At 52.0% G+C, this 17,424-nt stretch overlaps 1 protein-coding gene across 3 annotated transcripts in view; it reads left to right on the top strand.

Moving 5' to 3' along the window:
• The first annotated feature begins 3,912 nt into the window (after positions 1-3,912).
• Positions 3,913-17,424, top strand: part of EPHX1 (epoxide hydrolase 1) — a 34,200-nt gene continuing 20,688 nt past the window's right edge. Inside the window, exon 1 of one of the 3 annotated variants that reach the window (XM_059412909.1) lies at positions 3,913-3,992. The gene's annotated coding sequence lies outside the window, so the exon portion shown is untranslated. Of the gene's footprint in view, positions 3,993-10,233; positions 10,354-17,424 lie in introns of those variants that run through there. The other 2 variants (XM_059412907.1, XM_059412908.1) reach the window with 2 other exon arrangements.

The raw sequence follows: 17,424 nt of genomic DNA, 5'->3' as shown, positions 1-17,424 counted from the left end.
TCCACGCTCAGCACAGAGCTCGCTTGTCCCTCTCCTTCTGTTCCTCCCCCTCCTCCTCGCATGCTCCTGCTCCCTCTCAAAGTAAAAATCTTAGTATATGTGCTGCCAAAGTGAGCACTCAAAGTAAAAATCTTAAAAACGAGCGAGAGCGCGCCACCATTCTCTGCAAGCCTCCAGCTGCCAGAGCTGAGTGATTTGCTGCCGGCTCTTCCTGGGCTGCCCCCCGCCACCATCCCAGCGCCGCAGGGGTGTCCGAGGCTCTTCCCAGCCACCTTCCTCCCATCCCCCTCCCTTCTCCCGGTTCCCGCCATTCGTCTTCACTCTTCCTACTCCCACTTGGTGTGCTGTCTGGAGCACTGGAGTTTACACCTTCACATGTGTGTTGTGTGAATTCTGATTTTGCTCATTTTCCTGTTGAGTTGTCATTTCTGTAAGGGTTCTTGGGACTTTGGACAAGGTATTTAACCGGAGCGCCTCAATTTCCTCAGCTGTAATTGGCAATAAAAGTAGTATTTACCTCATGGGGCTGTTACAGAGATTAAGTGAGCATTTGGAAAGCACTTTAGACCAGTGCCTGGATGTTCATTAAAAAAAAAATAGGGGTGCTCTGTGGGGCCAGAATATCCTTTGTTGTGTGTGTTTGCAACCGTTTTCGCCAAGCCTTGGTGTGTGGGAGATCTGGTTCCTTTCCTGTGGCTGCATCTCAAATGACCACAAGTTCGGTGGCTTGAAACAATACAAACGTATTCTCCTACAGGATCACGGGTCCGGAGTGGATCTTCAAGAGCTGGGGTAAAGGCATCAGTAGGGTTTGCTCCTGCGGGAGCGTCTAGAGGAACGTCTGTTTCTTTGCCTTTGCCGGCCCCCCGGGGCTGTCCTCATTCCCTGGCTCATGGCTCCACATCACATCACCTTCCCACCCTCTTTCTGTCCCGTCACCTCTGCCTCCCTCTCGTAAAGATCTTGTGACTATGTTTAATGCCGGCGCATCTAGTCCAGGATTGTGTCTCCATGTCAGTCTTATCTGCAAAGTCGCTTTTCCACATAAGGCAGCAAATTCACAGGCTCCGGGGATTAGGGCATCAGGGGAGCCATTGCTCAGCCTGCTACAGATAAGCTTTCGTCAGAGGCACACTACAGCCTTGGATGGTCGCCACTCACTGTCCTCCTCCACTCCTTTACGGATCGGGTCTGACCACTCTTCTTCACATCCATGCACACACAACTCACACGAACAGGGGAGCCGAAGCCTGTGAGGTCACCCTGGGCCAGTGAGGGATGGGAGCTGTTCCCCCCACTTTTCGTCCCCTGGGTGGAGAACTCTGAGACTCGGAACCTCCTCAGAAGGTTCCAGAGGAGCAGGCACCGGCCGCTCAGAGCAGTGGCCAAGCCGCCCAGAGCAATGGCCAAGTCGAAAACACATCCTCATGGGGCACCTGGTGGAGGCTCAATCAGTTAAGCATCTGACTCTTGATTCCAGCTCAGGGTGTGATCTCAGAGTGGTGGGATTGAATCCCACATCAGACTGGGCATTCGGCAGGGGAGTCTGCTTGAGATTCTCTCTGTCCCTCTCCCTCTGCACCCCCTCAGAAAAGAAAAGGAAACACCTCCTCATATCATCTTTTCCTCTCTTACATTTTCACCTCCTCACCCTTACTCCTGTCCCTGGGGTCACATCCCAAATAAGCTCCTTACATGCAAACCCTTGTCTTACACTCTGCTTTCAGGGGACCCTTGATTCGAGCAGCAACAACAAACAGCTCTTGGAAATGGAGAACGTGATCGCTGGAATGAAAACACAGAAATGTGAAGAGAAAAAAATACAGAAATAGCTCAGAAATTGAAGCCAAGAAGGAAAAAAAAGAGAGAGAGAAAGGATAAGAAAAGCAGCTCAAGATTTGGATAACAGGAATTCCCAAGAAAAGGAAAATGAAGTGGAGGAAATCATCAATAAGATGACCTAAGAAATATTTGCGGAATTAAAGGACATGAGTTTCCAGACTGGAATGGCCCCCCCTTGGTGCCTTGGACAGAGCATAAAAGTCAACCAAGTATGAAAACCAGTGATATTGGAATTTCAGAGTTGTGTGGGTAAAGAAAAGATCCTAGAAGCTTCCTGAGGGAGAAAAACGTTTTTAAAGAGGCTCTGGCATTAGAATGGCTTTGGACTTGGGGCACCTGGCTGGCTCATTTGGAAGAGCATGCGACTCTTGCTCTTGGGGTCCTGAAATTACTTAAGTAAATAAACTTAAAAAAAAAAAAAAAAGACGACGACAAATGGCTTTGGACTATGTCAGCGGCAGTCCTAGAAACCAGGAGATCACAGAACAAGGCTATCACACTTCTGAAAGAAAATTCTTTCCATTCTGGAATGTTGCATTAGGTAACAGGAAGCATCATATAAACATGTTTTCCAGACACACTTAGATTATGTTTCCTGAAGTAAACCCCCCAATCTCAGTACCTCGAAAAAAGTTTAATTTTTTGCTCAAATTAGAGGGAGCTGTGGCTCCACAGTTCTGCTCCTACTCACAATCAACGTCTCGATCCTCCAGGATTGAGGAGGAAAGAGCAGAATCTCACAACAGCTCTCGAAGCCTCTGCTCAGATGTCATGTCCTTTTCTGTTGATCAGAGAAGGTGCCATGTCCAAGCCTCGCATCAGTGACCTGAGAATTATATTCATCTGCAGGGAGGCACTAGAGGTCACCAAGCAAAGGGCAGGAATCCCTGAGAACAGTAATCTACACGATGTCTCAAGACTTTACAAGAAGCAATCAGGGATGTGCTCCTCTAAAACCTTAAAGGATGGGGTGCCTGGGTGGCTGAGTGGGTTAAGCCTGTGCCTTCGGCTCAGGTCATGATCTCAGGGTCCTGGGATCGAGTCCCGCATTGGGCTCTCTGCTCGGCAGGGAGCCTGCTTCCTCCTCTCTCTCTGCTTGCTTCTCTGCCTACTTCTGATCTCTGTCAAATAAATAAAATATTTTTAAAAAATTTTAAAAAAAAAAACAGCCCTTAAAGGAGTGAGCCACAGAAGAGGGAGAAGGGGGGATACAGGATGCAGACTCCTAACGGGAGACACCGAAAAGATCCCCAGGGCGAGGTGAAGGGCAGCCAGGCAGGGGAGCAACCAGACCAGGCGAGGCAGATCAGCAGTCTCCCAAGGCACTTAAAAAAAAAAAATGAAATAGAAGGAAATCCAGCCTGAATGAATTTACTATTGAGGGGTTGGTGTTGAAGTAGGGGCTGACCCACAGGAAATCACACAAATTTCAAAAAGTGTTAATGTTAAGGGGAAACACGTTAAACAAGAAAAGAAAATTAATCATAGTTCTAAAGATCAGTGCTGAATTGCCTTCAGAACAATGAAAACAGTGAATAATGATACCACTAAAATGATTTGGTGGACTTTGGGGAGGATGGGAGTCCAGGGAGTGATGTCAGTTGAAGACAGCTAATCTCCGTATCTTTAGATGTCTTCAGTCTATGGTGCCGGAGATGTGAGTGGGAAAGCAAATGTAAATATACAAATACAGGAAGAATCCTCTAGAAGGGTTAAACCTGGTTTTTACTTTTTCAGGATAATGGGGGCTGGGGGTGGAATGGGGACAAGGCCTGAAATTGCTGTTGTCTTCAACACCTCGCAGACTCAGCTGATGCTTCAAATAACAGATTGAAACAAGAGGTTTAAATAAGAGCGCCTCCCCCCAATCTGTTCAGAATGGGAACAAAATTATTTTCAGTCAAGTAAGGCAGCGAAAAGATGCCGTGTCCAGTGCAGACCCCTAGAGGGCCCAAGAGAGCCTTTCCTGACTTGGAAGTCTGTGTACTCGGGAGCTTCACTTCTGTTGACCTCTGATCTTCACACAATTATATCGCTGATCCTTGCTCTTGAAGTCCTGAGAACAGGGTACAGTCAGAGAACCCGGGACACCTGGAAGAAAGTGGTCTGGAGAGTCAGTGTGAAATCGTCTAGAACTACTTTGGGGATTGGTAAGTAATAACAAGTTGCATCTCTCCTCTCTGCATTCTTTCTAAGTGTGAAATCTATAGAAAATCTAAAATCACTTTCTATTAGTAGTAACTCAGTACATAGGATATATTACATATTATTTTGTCATTCCTGATATCCCCTTTGCAAATTGTCTTGTGTGTTATGCATGAGCAAGTTACTAGAAACTGGGGATTCTGTTTGGATTTTATTTATTGGTCGGTTTGTTGGTAACAACAGATGCTGACAGATGACTGGTAAATATACTTGACTATAAAAATGGTGAGACAACGCAGAGAAGAAACTTTCTATATAATTAATATTCTTACAAAAGTCTTTCTCTCTGGAAGGTTTTGTAAAATACCCATTTGGCATCCCCGCCCTTACGTCTTAATGTCCCAGTGGGTTTGTAATCTGTTCATCTTGCAGTAATGTGTAGTGGGCGTTATGCCCTTTGAGAATGTAATTGTCATAAAATGCAGGCAGGATCTGATGCAATCAATAAGCTTTCAATTGGTGCCTGGTAAAGGAATTTATCGGTAAGTATGGGGAGTGTCTGGATAGCAGATTGGGCGGGTCAGGAGCCCTGTGGTGAATGAGAGCCAAGGAAAAGCTCGCGTGAGAAGAGGAACAGCAGTTTGTGGGAAGTGATCCAAGCTTGGAATTGGCAAGAGCACCAGACATGCTTTGAAATCTTCAGGAAAAAGAAATGAATCTGGAGGGTCCAACCTCCAAAAACAGTACTTTTAAGTTAATTTTTATTTTTCTTTATTTTTAAAGATTTTAAGTATTTATTTATTTGAGAGAGAGACAGATACCCAGAGAGAGCATGAGGGTGGGGAACCCAAAGCAGGTCTTGATCCCAGGACCCCAGGACCATGACCTGAGCCAAAGACAGACACTTAACAGACTGAGTCCCCCGGGCATCCCCAAGCTAATTTTTAATTTTATCCCTGCACATGTTTTGTTGCTGTTTTTTTTTTTAATAAAATAATCAGGGCTTGGGATAAAATAGAACAGGCCCCATCATTCATTTTTCTTATTCTACCTTCCAAGGCTTTTAGCATTTACTTACGTATTTTGAAATTACATACTTAACAATGTGTATTTCCAGGTTTGTCAATTTGGGACATTGTCTATTGATTTTATAGTAGATAAAGTCTATACACCTTGACCGTTCCCACTGCATCCTCCCAATCTGGCAACAGTAGCTTCTTGTTAAATCAGTAATTCACACAAGCATGAATACTGCTCACTGCAGAGCCAAGCCGTGCACCGTGATTACTTTCTCTTTCCTGAACGACTTTCTGGTTTTCTTGTAATTACTCGATTTTTTCCACTTTGCTTATTTTTCCATGGTCCTTTCTTTAGTTTTTTCCCAAATATGCCCTCAGATCTGACAAGTGTCTATTCATATTATTTTCCCAAAAGTTTAATTCTATCAGTTAGTGGGTTAATTCCATCTTTTCCCTGGAAACCTGCCTCCCAGCACCTTGTGTAGCCTGCTACACACTTGTCATTAGGACCAGCAGCATCTCTTTTCTATCAGATCCCCTGCTCCTAGGGACCATATGTTCTCCTTTTGTAATTTTCAACCTTGTTTTGCTGGAGCACATCTGCTAGTTGCATCTCAAGAAAGGGTACATAAGAAGTAAAAATGGATTTTTAGCCCTTGCATGTGTCAACATGTCTCCCATTTGCCCTCATACTTCATTCTGGAATTCTCTATTGTAGATAATTTCCCTCCAACTTTTGAAGTCCTTGCATCACTGTCTTAGTGCATCAGTGTTACTATTAAGAATATTGCTGTTTGGGGCACCTGGGTGGCTCAGGCATTGGGCATCTGACTTCAGCTTGGGTCATGATTCCAGGGTCCTGGGCTCGAGCCCAGCATCGGGTTCCCTGCTCCGAGGGAAGCCTACTTCTCCCTCTCCTACTCCCCCTCTTTGTATTCCCTCTCTCACTGTCTTTCTATCAAATAAATAAAATTTAAAAAAGAAGAAGAAGACGACTACTGTTTGTGTTGACCTCTTTACGTTTTACTTTTTCTCTCTAGGAGTTTCTAGGAGCTTATCTTTTCTTTAATATTCTGAAAGTTAACAGTGACTTGCCTTGGTGTAGTTCTGGCTTTTTATTGTGTCTTTTCAATCTGGAGACTCCTGTCCTTTGGTTTGGGAAATATTCTTGGGTTATTTCTTTAGTTACTTGCTTCTCTCTATATTCTTCTCTCTCTCTCTTTTTAAGATTTTATTTATTTGGGAGAGAGAGAGCAAGCGAGAGAGCTAGCCCGAGCAGGGGGATGATGGTGGAGGGGCAGGAGGAGAGGGAGAAGCAGACTCCCCGCAGAGCCTGAGCTCCCAGAACTCTGAAATCATGACCTGAGTCGAAGGCAGACATTTAACGACTGAGCCACCCTGGGTTTTTTTTTTTTTTTTTTTCTCCCCTGCAGGACTCTTATTAATCTGGTGACTTCCCAGATTGGTCTTCTGATTTGTGTTCTGTTTTTCTGGGAGAATCCCTCGACTCTGTGCTGACTTTTCCATGAAAAATTTTATTTCCAACAGTGTTTTCTAACTGTAGGAATGCTTCTTTTGTCTATTGCCTCCTATTCCTGCTTCATAAATACAATTCATTTCTTATCTCTGTAGATATTAGTTTCTTCTGTTGCCTGCGAGCACTTTCTGTACCTTGCCTTTCATGTCAGAGGCGTTCCCCAAGTGTCTGATCTTCTAATATTTAGGACTGAGACAGCTGACACTGAAATCCAGTTGGCAGCTCCGGGAGAGAACCACAGACTGGCCTCAGTGGCGGGCACTCAGACGGGGAGCGAACCGCTCTCTTATTCTAGACACAGATCCTCCACTTCCTGCCTGGGGGTTATTACCCTGAGGCGGTGATCTGTGAACCCACAGCAGGAAGGGGCTGAGGAGGGACTCATAGTTCAGCTGGAACACTTCTACTCAATTCTGCATAAGCGAGTGCCTCTGAGTGGGAAGTCTCTCGGGTCAGTTTCAGAAAATAAACCCCTAACCTGCCGAGTTAGGCAGATCGGAAGGCTTGGAGTAGGAACCAGGGACAGGGAATATAATTTCTTGTACAGACCTTAATCCTTCTAGGGTTCCCCCCCCCCAATTTTTTTTATCACAGTAGAACACATATGACATAAAATTTGCCATCTAAGCCATTTTAAAGATTTATTTATTTATTTTAGAGAGAGCGCAAGTGAGCAAGAGTGCACAGGGGAAGGGCAGCAGGAGAGAGAGAATCTCAAGCAGACCCCCTCTGAGTGCAGAACCCCATATGGGGCTCCATCGCACCACCCCGAGATCACGACCCGAGCTGAAACCAAGAGTCAGTCGCCTAACTGACTGAGTCACCCGGCGCCCCTGACCATTTTCAAGTGTACATTTAAGTGATACTCGGTTGATTCCTGTTGTGGGACAACCATTACCGTTATCCATCTGCAGAACGCCTTTCACCTTACAAAACTGAAACTCTCCTCCTGAAGCAATAGTGCCCCCTGTGGGTAAGTCTTTGCCTTGCATTCTTGCCCTGCAGGGACACTCAGGGTGTCCCCACACCTACCCACAACCCTGCCTTCAAAGGCTCCTGATGCCTTTAGCTCCTAAGACTTTGTTGAGCTATAAGGTGAGTGTTGGCAAACTTTTCCTGGAAAGGGCCAAATCATAAATATTTTAGGCTTTATGGGTAACTGCTCATCTCTGCTCTTATAGCCATAGACAATATGCAAACAAGTACAACCTCGTTCAGTAAAACTTGATTTACAAAAGTGAGTTGTGGGTCCTGTTCGGCCAGGGCTGCAGTTCTGGTTGTAGAAAGGTTTTTAGCTTTAGTTGCTTAATCAATCACCCTACTTTCCACCTTACAGAAATTTGACATCTCTCCTCTGCTCTTACCTTTTCTCTCATTCACTCTGTCCCTATGGGATATATAGCTTTTAAAAAAATCTCTCTGTAGTTATGTTCATGTTGTTTTCAGTAACTGAGATCAATGCATATGTTTGATCCACAATTTTTTAAAAAATGTTTTTGTTTGTTTTACTGCAGGGTGGGGGGGGGCACATGGGGAGGGGCAGAGGGAGAGAGGGTCCTAAGCAGACTCCGGGCTGAGCGAGGAGTCTGACACAGGGGGTCTTTATCTCACGGCCCTGAGATCACGACCTGAGCAGAAACCAAGTGTCGGTTGCTTAACCCAGGTGCCCCTCCGGATCCACAAGTTTTTAAGCTTTTTATTTCAGAATGGTTCCAAGCTTCCAGTAAAGTTGCAAGAAGAGTATAAAGTTGTTACTATTTTGCAACATTTCCCTTATGATTCTCCCTGCATAGACAGACAGATAGAACCATTTCAGACCTGGTGTTCTATTATTCCTTAAATACTTCACTGTATATTTTTCTAAGATCATAAATACTGACTCAGGAGAAATTCAGTTCTCAAAATCAAGATATTTAATGTTTATAATCTGTTGTTTTATCTATAGACCTTCCTCAGATGTCCCCAATAAGTCCTTTCTAAAACTGTTCCCAGCCCAGGGCCCCATCCAAATAGAGCATTACAGTAGGTTTTCATGATTCGCTACCCCCTTCAGTGAGAAACAGTTTCTCAGTCTTGTTTTGTGTTTGGTGACGCTGACATTTTTGGAGATACAGGCCATTAGTTTCTAGAATATCACTTTATTTGGTATTGGATGTTTCCTCATGTGTACATTTTTGACAAAAAGAATCTTGTTTCCTTGGTGGTGAATCAGGAACTGATCTACAAATTTTATTTAAAATCGTCCCTCCCCCAAGTTATTTTTCATCCTTCCTGACATCCCTGGAAACTCTCCAGAAGCTTATCCAGAGCAACAGCCTTTGTTCTGGTTTTTAAAAATACACAATGTATTCTAGAGGTCGCATTATACCCACTCTTTTGCTTCATAGACCTTTGGGTGGCTTTTGACAGAAAGCAGTGGAAATGTGACTGTCTGAACTTTGTCCTGCTGGCTCGGAATCAGGCTTTTTTATTTATGGACCGCCTGTATGCAGATTGCACTTTGAAATATCTTGCACTGTCTTAGATTGCATATCCTAATGGTGGATGGGTCATGTACCCAAGGAGGAGAATGTTAGCATACAGGAGTGAGCCCCGAGGTTACGATGTCGCTAATGTTATTTTATACAAAAATACCTGTTTTGCGGAAGTATAATTCACATGCCACACAATCCACCCTCTTAAAGTGTTCAAATCAGTAGTTTTCAGCACAGTCACAGGGTTGTGGCGGTGCCGTCACCACCAGGATCGAATTTTAAAATGTTTTCATCATCACTGCCGTTTTAAGAACAACAGCAAAATCGAGTCCTTTGATGAAATGGCCAGAGGTTCTGCTTGATAGATTGGAGGAAGGATGGGGGAGGGGAGGATGCAACAGAGGACAAATTTTGAACGAGTATGGAGATGCCCAGGACCGCAGGGTGATGGAGGGCTTTTGCAGGAGGGTGTCGAATGAAGGCTCAGGGGCACTGCACGTCGCATTCAGGAAGGCATCCTGTCCAGGGCTGCGGTACGAGCAAAGGCCCGGAGGCTAAGATGCATCCGCCGGCCAGAAGCAGCCCCTCTTCTCGAAAGGCAGAGTCCCGGGGCCGGGGTGAGGGGCCGGTCCCCAGCATCCCCCCCCCCCCCCCCGCCCCGCGACAGGCCCTCTGCCAGCTGAGGCCCGAGGGTGCCGGGCGTGGCGACAGCCACCTCCTGGGCGCAGAGGCGAGGCGCTGCGGGGTCGCGAGGAGGGAAGCAGGGCGGTCCACGAGCGGAGGTCTGCGATCAGCGCCCGTGGGACGAGTCAGGGAGCCCACCACCCCCCTTCGGGTCAGCACCGCAGACTCCAGTCCTCGCTCGGAAGACCTCAGAGCGGTTCCTGCCTCCATCCGAACGACTGAATTTGTTCTAAAGTTGCGCCGCGCTCCTGGCCCTCCAGGTATGCGAGGGGCAGCGGCAGTGAGAGGCCGCAGCGAAGAAACGGGAAGGACGCCTCTGCCCCCGAAGTCAGCCGACCCAGGGGCTGCCCCGAACTTCAAGTCCCTAAACGCCTCGGCTGCGAGTCTGCACTTCGAGGCGCCCTCTTCCCCAGCAGGGGCGCAGCCGGGGGCGGGTGACGCGACCTGCCTGGGCAGCTCCCGGAACAGGGGCGGGGCTGAACCGAGTCCTCCGCTGGCCGTGGGCCCGACCCGGGACCGCCCCTTGGGGGGCCGAGTCTGGGCGGGGTCAGCGCGGGGCCGCCGGAGCCTGCAGAGCCGGGGTCCGAGAGACTGCGCGCCGCCACCGCCGCCGCGGGAGCCTGGGGGCCTGGGAGGCGACGACCGTAAGGGGGTGCGGGGGGTACGGGCGGGGGTTCGCGCGAGTTCGCAGCTGTGGGTTCGTGCGGGGGGGTGCGAGAGCGCGGGTTGGGGGCGCGGCTACGGGGGGCGGAGGAGGGGAGGATGGTGCGGGGCGCTGTTGCAGGGGGCTGACACCAGGAAAGTGTAGGGGCCCGGTTGCGGGGGTGGGGCGAGGCGGGGCCGCTGTGCGGCTCGAGGGGGTTGCGAGGGCGCCGCCTGGGGGCGCGGTTGCGGGGGGCGAGTGTGGGGCGCGAAGGATGAAGGGGGCGAGTGTAGGGGCACGGCTGCGGGCGCGGGCGGCAGTGGGACTTGCAAGCAGGTGACTCGCTCACCCCTCAGGGGCCCGCAGCTGCACGAGGACCGAGGGCTTGGCGCGCCCACTCCTCCCCCCTCCGCCCTCCCCTAACCTGGGGCTGCAGGTGCGTGTGGCTCGGGGAAGAGGCCCGGGCAGGCCCTGCGAGCGAGCTCCAGCGGGCGCACGGGGGCGGGGAGGGGGACGGCGGGGGTCCCCAAGCCTCTCACTCCCCGACAGTATTGCTTTCAGTGTGCGTCGCGCCCCCAGTGAAACGCTCTTGTTTGTCGCTGGAGTCCTAAAACCTGTCCCAAACCTCGCAGTTGAAGCGTGCTTTTCTGCCTCCTGGTTTTCCCCTCCCGCCCCTCTCTCTCCGCCCTACCTGCCGCCTAGCTAGGGGGAGGCCTGGGCTTGGAGTCAGAGCTCCAGCAATCCCGCTGGGCTGTTTGACTTCTTTCTCTAAAGCTGCATGGCCCACTTGCCCTCCCGCCTCCCAGGGTATAAGGCTTGAGCTCCGCAGAGCATGGTTTTGCCCTCCCGCCTGCCCGGCCAGACACCCCTGTCCCAGCCCTGGCAGCTCTGTGAGGGCTCTGCATCCTGCACCCCTGGTAGGTGGGGAGAGGGGAGGCCTGTGCATTGGACATCTCTGCCTCCCACCCAGCGCCTTTGCTTGGATGGATGAGCTCTTGGGGTAAGGGCTGAGGGCGTGGGCCTCCCCTGAGTGCAGCAGCGTGGACAGTAAACATTCCCAAGTGAGCTCCCAGCTCCAGAAAGTAACATTGTCCTCTCCTGGGTGGTGGCTCCCTTCAGGGCCTAGCACCACTGGGTCTGACTTAGCAAAAAGTTATAGGATTGTTCAACAGCAGTCCACCCCCCCACCAAATTTCCACACCTAGGATGACTATGAGGACTGGGGTGTTTCCCTGGGAAGTGTGGGCAGTGCTTAGGGACCACCCTCTGTCCAGGGCAGGAGGCTCCTCCTGGATCATGCCCTTAGGAGGCCAGCAGGTTTATAGAGGGAGAGGTGGGTCATGGAATAAACTCGTAAAATATAAGGTACCTTCAAAGATGGGGAAAACCTGGAGAGGGAAGGAATGTCAGGTGAAAGAGAAGCCTGGGTTGAGAGGTGACATCTGAATAACACTAAGAAGGTAGGAGTGGCAGATTGCCATTGGGGGTGACTGTGCACCAGGTTGAGGGAAGAGCAAAGGCCCTGGGGCAGGAGCGCTCCTGGCACAGATGAACTCTTACCTGTGTGTTCTGAGTGTGGGGCTGGCTGCCACCAAGGCCTTTGGTGTGAGTGACCTCTTGTGTAAACTGTACTGGCCCAGCTTGAGAGCAAGAGGACTCTGGAACTTTCTGCCACCTGCTCCCTTCTCTGCCCCCCTCCCAGTTCCAGGAAAGGAAAGACCTTCACAGACACACAGACAGTAACTGCTCAGCAGGACAACCAAAGTGAACCTCAGTGCCTTCTGCTCCAACCCATGTATACCCGTGAGCCTGGGACACCTGGCTGGTACCTACCTATAGGAGCGGGGTGTCTGGTCAAAGTGGCCAAATGTGCTTGGGGAGAGGGACCTGTCCCATGCTCCCACAGGAGCTTGCAGGGAGCCCCAGCCATGGACAGAAGAGTCTGACAGGCCCCAGGCTTACTAACTGCCCCCCGTCCCGCCCATGCACCCTGACTCTTCCCTTCAACCTCCTGACCCAGGCCCAGATCCGAAGACACACGGGGTACTCAGACTCTGTTCTTGAGTGCAGGTGCGCAGAGCTGCAGAGCACAGATAGGCGCACAGAATAGGGGGGGAGGGCCTCAGTGGGACCTGGGGGCCACTGTTGAGGGACTGGTGCCTAGGACCCACACTCAGGGCCGGAGGGCGCACAGGGAGAGCAGGCAGTGGGGGCGATTCACAGGGCCCCTGGGAGCTCATGCCCAAAACCTACCTCCAGAAGGCCCTCAACCCCATCGTCGGTGATTCCGTCCTCTGACGGAACATGGTAGTTCAGAAGGAGAATTGGCACTGAAAGAAGAGGAGATGCGTGTCCTAGCTGTGCCATTGTGATGTCCCTGCCCTGGACCTCACCCATAATATGGAGGGGTTGGGGTGTTCAATGTGAGGGACCCTAGAGCATGAGTGTGTGATGACTGTGCGGGTAAGAAGTCCAAACGGACCTTCAGGAGAGGAAGCGTGTCTCTGGGGAGCAGTCAGTTTTGATGGGGTCTGGGGGGTACCCTGTGCCAAGTCCACAGGGGCAGCTGCAAGTGAAGTGACAGCTGTGGCCTCAGGCTGCGGGGCAAACCCTCAGACAGAGGGCAGGGTCTCGGGATTGAAGAAGTGTCCCTGCCCAGTCCAGCTTGCCCCCTGCAGTTACCACCCACCGGCCTGTGGGTTTTCCTGGGCTGGAGCAGGGGCCCCAGGGTGCTGTGTGGATAGGGTTGGGGGTGCAGCAGTTCCCCAAGAGGGGACCAGGCTTTGCCGAGGATCCAGCCACCTGAGTTCCCTGAGGAGGGGGCGGTATGTGCTGCAGGAAATCCTCCCTCTCACCAGGGAGGGAACGCGCAGTCCCATCTTTGGTTACATGACCAAACACACTCCGAGCAAACCAAGTTCACACTGGGGTTTTCACTTCCCTCAAGGTGTGTTTGCCCTCCCGAGGGAGGTCACGGTGCACTCTTCCTCACCCTCGGAAGCCCAGCTGAGGCCTTCCCCCAGCCCGGCTCACACACCTGGTATGGTCTCCCCACTGTCTGTGTCCAGTGTGGGGCTGTGCTATCACCCCTCCCTCTCTGACGTGCTCCGAGACATTCCAGAAGATTCTGTGGCTGACCCATAAAGAGCGACCGTGGGAGGAACAGAAGGTCCCTGGATGGAGAACAGTTTTTGCCGCCTTTACCTTTAGAGAAGATTGATAGACTGAATTCAGATGTCTTCTTGGTGGGTCCACACAGTGATGTGTGCAGGAAGTCCAACTCGCTTTCCAAGTCTTCAGGGAAAGTGGATGTACTTTTCAGCTTTCCCGGGTTTTTTGTTTGCCTGTGGCAGGACCTGTTTGCTGGACCATGTGGTCACTGTGAGGCGACAGGAATGGGCAGGCCCACCTGCCCCACCCCGGGGGAGAGCGGGAGGTGGCCATGTCCTCACCCGGGTCCGCACCTTCCTCCCTCCCTCAGAGGCTGCTTTGTCCACCAGGACCTTCCCCTGAACTCCAGAAGTATTCTTAGACTTTTGCAACTTTTTATTCCTTTATGCTACCCAGACATTGCCGCTAGCCGCTAGCAAACTGACCCCCACCAAGATACCAACAGCCCAGAACATTCCTGGACACCCTGACTCTCGTCCTTAGGGCCCCTCCATGAGGGGGTGCTGACCACATTCCAGAGGAGAAAGCAGCTTAGGTTACTCAGCGAGGCCTGGCCAACAGTGCTATCAGCTTACATACCATTGAGGAAGCTTCCAGACCAGGGAGCACATTGTTGAGGGCTGGCTGACCCGGGGACAGAGGGGAAGGAGCTCAGGTACGTGACTGACAGCATTTCAGCATGCATGGCCCACTCCTTGATCCTCCGGGATGGGGCTCTTCTCTACTCAGGTAGAGATGCCAAGTGTTGAAATCGCACACCAGGTAAATCGCTTCTTCCTCAGAGACAGCAAACTGTGCTCTGCTCGGGGCGTTTCTCTTGTAACGTAAGACCAGTGGAAAACTGGCCTGGTGTCCTAGGGCAGCCAGGAGGGGAGTGGGGCCTCGGGTGACACCGGCCACCAACACACTGATCCCAGCATGCCCCCCACCCTGCCGCCGCACTACCCACCTTCAGGCCTGTGTCGACGGGTCTGTGGGGAGCCCTTAGCTCAGCAGCCAGGTCTGCAGGTCCCTGGGCCCCCTCCAGAGGTGCTGGGGGTCAGCCAGCCCTGCCAGGGGTCCTCCCTTCTCCCACTGCGGCGGGGCCTGGGTGCCCCACACGTTCTGCCTTCCCTCCTCTGAGGTCCACTCCTCAGCTCCCCATCTTGGTCGGGGTAGCACTTCCACAGGGAAAGTGCTGGATTAGGACATGGGTTGGGGTCCCTCTCCTTGACCTGTCGTGTTCTGGGGACTTAAAATCCAAAGCGAATCCCTGGGTGGTTGCATCACCCCTTTACCCGAAGTGACTCTTTGAACCCCCCAGTCCAGTGAGGCCTGGAGAGCGGGGGTCACTGGCCTGAAGTAGCATGGCTGGTGGGCAGCAGGGCCAGGACTGGAGGCCGGCAGCCAGCGCCTGACCACCGGCCTGCAGGCTCCTGGCGCCAAGAGCATGCCATCCAGCTGCCGCACGAAACGAGTCGTGTTCTGTCTGTCTGCGCAGAGGCATGAACAGAGAGTCAGTTTGGGGGTGGGGACACACACTCTGTGTCCAGTGGCGATGTGCCCCCATGCAGTCCCAGAGCAGGGCTTCCCCCACGAAGCCTGCACCCCGCCCTTGCATTCTGCTTTGTTTTTGCCTGTAAACGATGTTTTCTTTTCCCCTGGGTGCTGGTTCCAGGCTGCTCTTCCAGGCTTTGCTCCAGGCCTTCTGGGCGGAAAACAAGGCCTGGCTCTGGGGCAGGGGTGCAGGGCGTGTTGCTTGGCAGCTGTCCCGGGCCTCACTCATCCTGAGGCCCTGCTGGCCAGTGGGGTCCGGGGAGAAATGTCTGTGGAGGCAGAGGCTGTGTGGCTGGCCAGGGTGTCCTCCCCGCCAGGCTTTCCTGCTCCGTCCCTGGCCATCCACCCCCCAGGGTGATCTCAGCCCCAGCGAGCAGGGCCTGGGACTTTCTGGGAATTTCGGGAAGCCCCTTTGCTGGGGCAGTGGCTGTGAGCAGTGCATTGGCGGCAGGAACATTCCCATTCTTCACGGCCAGCCCTGGAATGGAAGGGAAGCCATCTGTTTTTCCTTTCCACAGGGATGTTCCTTCTGGCTTCCTCCAGAGAGGCGTGGTGAGACTTGGAGGGGTGGGGGCGAGGGGCCCGGGCCTGGGGGAGAGCACAGAACCCTGAGCCCCACCTTTCTGTCTTGCCTGGCGTCACAGCAGACTGTGGTGCCACCGTGTCCCCCCTCACAGCCTCTGCCCCAGAGTTTTCTGTCGAGATGACTTCCCCCAGAAGGAGCTGAGGTTCTCCCTCTCATGTGAATGTGAGTCACAGTCAGGAAACCCTCAGCGCCATGGGGCAGAGGGCGGAGTCCTCCAGGGGAGGCAGAGCTGGGCCCCTCGGCCTCTGTTCTCAAAGAGAGCCTGGGATGCCCTGGGTCTGAGGTGGGGGTTGGGCCCAGAGAGGGCAAGGAAGGGAGAGATGCGCCGCTCTGACCACAGGGGTCTTGAAGGCTGAGCCGGTGTCCCTCTGTTCCAAGAGCAGCGGAAAGCTATTCGAGGGTTGAACCAAGGGAAGGGACATGAGCAGATTTGGATTTACAGAAGGTCCCTCTGGCTGCAGACGCTGTGGGAGGGGACTGGACTGGGGCTTCACTTTGGTCCAGGGCAGATAGTGGCAGAGGTGGCTTCCAGGCCATCTTGGAGATGGAGCTGCTAGAACCTGCCAACAGGTTCCATCCATGTGGGTGGAACGCCGGAGGGGGTTCAAGGTCATGGCATGGGCCTTGGGGGTGGCATGCAGAAGGTGCCTAGTGCCCCCCACAGTGAGTAGGAGCCCCAGAAGGAGACAGAGGCCTAGGGGGATGAGATCACTGTGCTGTTGCAGATGCCCCCGCAGAGGGTCCAAGATATTTGGGAGCCACTACATTGGCAGGTGGATGCTGGGATCTAGCTCAGAACCACATACGTGTCTGTCGCCCCTGCAGGAGGCAGCAGGAGCCCGGCGCCTGGAAGGGATGGCCCCCTTTGGGCACAGGACCCCTGGCAACCTGGCCAGCCTCGTTAAACCATCTGTTTCACATTTCCACCAGGCCCGTGGCCTGCAGAGGCCTCTGGACTTCCAGATTGTCCTTTATCCCAATGGGGTCTCAGCCCCCAGGAAGTCACCGAACAGGATCCCTGCCATAGCTGCGTGACTAGGTTCTGAGTGCCTCTGGCCCAGAGCGGGCATCTGACTCGCTGTTGACGCTGAGTCACAGGGAGGACTGTTGTCCTCCTTACGGGTTTTTGTGGTTTAAAAAATGTACGATAATGTTGTTTTTGAGAGGACAGTACATGCATTTGGTAAAGGTGATTTTTTTTTCAAAGTACAAAAGCTTATTGAGCACAAGACTTTTCCTCGTGGGGCGCATAGTGGCTGAGTTGGTTGAGCATCTGACTCAACTGCTGATCTCAGGGTCATGAGATCGAGCCCCGCACTGGGCTCCATGCTCAGCGTGGAGCCTGCTGGAGATTCCCTCTCTCCCTCGCTCCCCGCCCTGCTTGCATGGCCCCCCTCTCTCAAATAAATAAATAAATAAAATCTTTGAAAAGAATAAAAAAAGATCGTTCCCTCTTTGGGGCGGTCACTGTTGCCAGCATCCGGGTGAAGTCCCAGACTGTCCATAGGGCATTGTGTCCTTTGGTCCTTGTGGGTGGCACTGTTGGCCATGCTCTTCTGTTCTCACTTAACTGTTCATCAGGGAGATCTTTCCGGAGCCACAGATAATTGACCTTCTGTGCAGCATAAGGAAGAAGAAGCTCTTCATCTACCCTCAGGGTCTTCAGCTGGACCAAGAATTCAATTCACACGAGACAGATTAACCAGAAGAAAAACCTCAAAGTTTTATGACCTGTGCATGGAGGTCCAGTAGAGAAATTGGGGCCTGAAGAAATGACCAAGGCAGAC

Source organism: Mustela nigripes, chromosome 10 (genome assembly GCF_022355385.1).
Source record: "Mustela nigripes isolate SB6536 chromosome 10, MUSNIG.SB6536, whole genome shotgun sequence".
In the NCBI taxonomy this organism is placed as follows: domain Eukaryota; kingdom Metazoa; phylum Chordata; class Mammalia; order Carnivora; family Mustelidae; genus Mustela; species Mustela nigripes.
Note: the sequence above shows the minus strand (reverse complement) of the source record. Positions and strands in the feature narration are given on the sequence as shown.